Source organism: Macaca mulatta, chromosome X (genome assembly GCF_049350105.2).
Source record: "Macaca mulatta isolate MMU2019108-1 chromosome X, T2T-MMU8v2.0, whole genome shotgun sequence".
NCBI lineage: Eukaryota > Metazoa > Chordata > Mammalia > Primates > Cercopithecidae > Macaca > Macaca mulatta.
This window is the reverse complement of record NC_133426.1, coordinates 53,305,411-53,309,362: the sequence shown is the minus strand read 5'-3', so window position 1 is coordinate 53,309,362 and position 3,952 is coordinate 53,305,411. Positions and strand designations below refer to the sequence as shown.

Genomic DNA, 3,952 nt, shown 5'->3' with positions numbered 1-3,952 from the left:
GGAAGGAAGGAAGGAAGGAAGGAAGGAAGGAAGGAAGGAAGAAAGGAAGGAAGAAAGGAAGAAGAAAGGAAAACAGAAATCATATTTAGGATTGAGGAAGTATGTTTTGGACCAAAATGTGCAAATAGCCTTTGAAGATGAGCTATGAACCTCACTTCTGTCTTAACATCCTGAGTGGAGGGTCTTGGAAATAAGATGCTCACCTGCCTGTGATAGACTGTGTGAGAGAATTATCTTTCTTTTTCATTTCTCTCTCTCTCTCTCTTTTTTTTTTTTGAGACAGTGTTTCACTCTATCACCCAGGATGGAATGCAGTGGCGTGATCACAGCTCACTGCAGCCTCGACCTCCTGGGCTCAAGCTGTTGTCCTGCCTTAGCCTCCCAGGTAGCTGGGACCACAGGCATGGGCCACCACACCTGGCAACTCCTGGGCTCAAGCAATCCTCCCACCTTAGCCTCCCAAAGTGCTGGGATTACAGGTGTGAGCCACTGTGCCTGGCCCACTGCACTCCTTTTCACCTTTGCTTCTGAAGCACATGCATATCACATATTCAAAAATTAAGTAATTCTTTAAAAATGTGCCCACATACTGGGTATATACCCAAAGGAAAAGAAATCATTCTACCAAAAAGACACATTGCAGCACTAGTCACGATAGCAAACACATGGAATCAGCCTAGATGCCCAACAACAGCAGATTGGATAAAGAAAATGTGTCAGGCCGGGCGCGGTGGCTCACGCCTGTAATCCCAGCACTTTGGGAGGCCGAGGCGGGCGGATCACAAGGTCAGGAGATCGAGACCACGGTGAAACCCCGTCTCTACTAAAAATACAAAAAATTAGCCGGGCGCGGTTGTGGGCGCCTGTAGTCCCAGCTACTCGGGAGGCTGAGGCAGGAGAATGGCGTGAACCCGGGAGGCGGAGCTTGCAGTGAGCCGAGATCGCGCCACTGCACTCCAGCCTGGGCGACAGAGCGAGACTCCGTCTCAAAAAAAAAAAAAAAAAAAAAAAAAAAAAAAAAAAGAAAATGTGTCAGATATACACCATGAAATACTACACAGTCATGAAAAAGAACATAATCATGTCCTTTGCAGCAACATGGATGCAGCTGGAGGCCATTATCCTAAGCAGATTAATACAGGAACAGAAAAAAAAAAAAAAAACTACATGTTCTCACTTATAAGTGGAAGGTAAACACTGGATACACATGAACGTAAAGATGGGAAAAATAGGAGAAGCATGCTTACTTTGCACACCGAGCTCTGCGCTGTGGCCTCTGCTGTCTGCGTGAGGCTAGATGAACCTGGAAAGAAAATCCAGAAGGAGCGTCCAGAAAGGGAGGAAAGCCAGAGGAAAAGATGCTAGAACCATAGGAGAATGGCATGATTGACCTTCTAGATTACGAGCATGTAGAAGATGAAACTTTTCCTCCTTTCCTACCTCCAGCATCTCCAGAGAGACAAGATGGTGAAGGAGCTGAACCTGATAAAGAATCAGCAAGTGGAGCACTTGTTCCTGTGCCTTCAAAGAGAGCAGTTAAAATAAATATATCCAAGCTGGATGCTCACAGATTAATTTCAGAGAGAGGGCTTCCAGCCTTAAGGCATGTATTTGATAGGGCAAAATTCAAAGGTAAAAGTCATGAGGCTGAAGACTTAAAGATGCCAATCAGACACATGGAACACTGGGCACATAGGCAATTCCCTAAACTGCAGTTTGAGGATTTTATTGACAGAATTGAATACCTGAGAAATAAAAAGGAAATTCAGACCTGTTTAAAATGAATTTGACTTGATCTCCCTATTTTACATGAATATGTTGTTAGCAATAATGATGAAGTTGGGGAAAATAATGGACATTGTGTAACTGCTGCTGTATTAGATCCCTTTCTGACAAACTCATCTGAAAGTGAGACGTTTGCTTCTGAGTCAAGTAGAAGCCTAACAAAAGAGCAACAACAAAGGATTGAGAGAAATAAACAACCGACCTCGGAAAGAAGGCAGGCAAAGCTGCTGAGTAATAGTCCCTAGGAAATGATAATGTTAATGAATACACCCAGGGTACAGACAATTGAACAGGTTAATACTGATGAAGATCAAAAGGAGGAGTCAAATGGATTAAACAAAGACATTCTAGACAATCTATGTAATGATGCTCCTGCCAATACTTTAAATGAAGAGAAGGATTTAAAATGAGAGGAAACACAGCTGGACCAGTCTTTTAAAAATGTGCAACAGTGGCCAGGCATGGTGGCTCAAGCCTTTAATCCCAGCGCTGTGGGAGGCTGAGGTGGACAGATCACCTGAGGTCGGGAGCTCCAGACCAGCCTGACCAACATGGAGAAACCTCGTCTCTACTAAAAATACAAAATTAGCTGGGCGTGGTGGCACATGCCTATAATCCTAGCCACTCGGGAGGCTGAAGCAGGAGAATAGCTTGAACCTGGGAGGCAGAGGTTGCTGTGAGCCAAGATCTCACCATTGCACTCCAGCCTAGGCAACAAGAGTGAAACTCCATCTCAAAAACAAAAAAACAAAAAAACAAAAAAACAAAAAAAAAAGGCTGGGCGCAGTGACTCACGCCTGTAATCCCAGCACTTTGGGAGGCCGAGGCAGGCGGATCACGAGGTCAAGAGATTGAGACCATCCTGGCCAATATGGTGAAATCCCGTCTCTACTAAAAATACAAAAATTAGCTGGGCGTGATGGCACGCGCCTGTAGTCCCAGCTACTCGGGAGGCTGAGGCAGGAGAATGGCTTGAACCCAGGAGGCGGAGGTTGCAGTGAGCTGAGATCACACCACTGCACTCCAGCCTGGCTACAGAGACTCCGTCTCAAAAAAAAAAAAAAAAAAAAAAAAAAAAGTGCAACAGTAACTTGATGCTTCATCCAGAAATGTTACTGAAGCTAGATGGGTTTCCATTAAGAGAAAATGTATCTGTTAACTCCCCATTCTGCAAGCTTGGTGTTACTATGTATTTTTTCTCCTTTGAGTGAAAATCCTTAGGTAGTAAAACTTTTACAGATTAATATTTAAAATCTGGTAATCTGGTATTTATTTATAATTATGCCTGTCACTTTGGTTGTCTATTCTCTTTAGTGTTTGTTTTTATATAGATATGACTTCATAAATGATTATTAGGTAATAAGCAGTTTCTGCTGCTGGTCTGCCATTGAATGCCTTGTTTTTACTAAATTGGGAGATTTTTTTACTGCTCCTTACAGAGCAGGACTAACCCATGGACAGTGTGCCCAGAGTAGGCTGGGTGAATTTTTTTTGTAGTTTTGTTTTTGTTTTTGTTTTTTGTATGAGATGGAGTCTTGCTCTGTCGCCCAGGCTGGAGTGCAGTGGCGCGATCTCAGCTCACTGCAACCTCTGCCTCCCGGGTTCAAGTGATTCTCCTGCCTCAGCCTCCCAAGTAGCTGGGATTACAGGCATGTGCCACCATGTCCGACTAATTTTTGTAAACCTGGGTGAAGTTTTAAGGTACACATATATACTGAATATTAATGTCCATTTTTTAAAAGAAGTAAAAATAAAAATTATCTTGAAAACTAAAACAAACAAAAAAAGTTGGGAAAAATAGACACTGGGAACCATTAGATGGGAGAGGGAGAGAGAAGGGTGTGGGCTGAAAAACCACCTGTTGGGTACTATGCTTACTGCCTGGGCGATATGATGATTGGGACCCCAAGCCTCAGTGTCATGCAATTTACCCATGTAACAAATCTGCGCATATACCCTTTGATCTATAATAAAAGTTGGAAAAAAATCCACATTTAAATATCAGGATTTTTTTTTTTTTTTTTTTTTTTTTTGAGACAGAGTCTCACTGTGTCTCACTGCACACCTAGGCTGGAGTGCAGTGGTGTGATCTCAGCTCACTGCAACCTTCACCTCTTGGGCTCAAGCAATCCTTCCACCTCATCCTCCTGAGTAGCTGGGACTACAG

General features: G+C 43.3%; 1 pseudogene; it reads left to right on the top strand.

Annotated features, from left to right (window-relative positions):
• Positions 1-1,358: 1,358 nt before the first annotated feature.
• On the top strand, positions 1,359-2,944 carry LOC100425341 (TIMELESS-interacting protein pseudogene; annotated as a pseudogene).
• Positions 2,945-3,952: the final 1,008 nt, after the last annotated feature.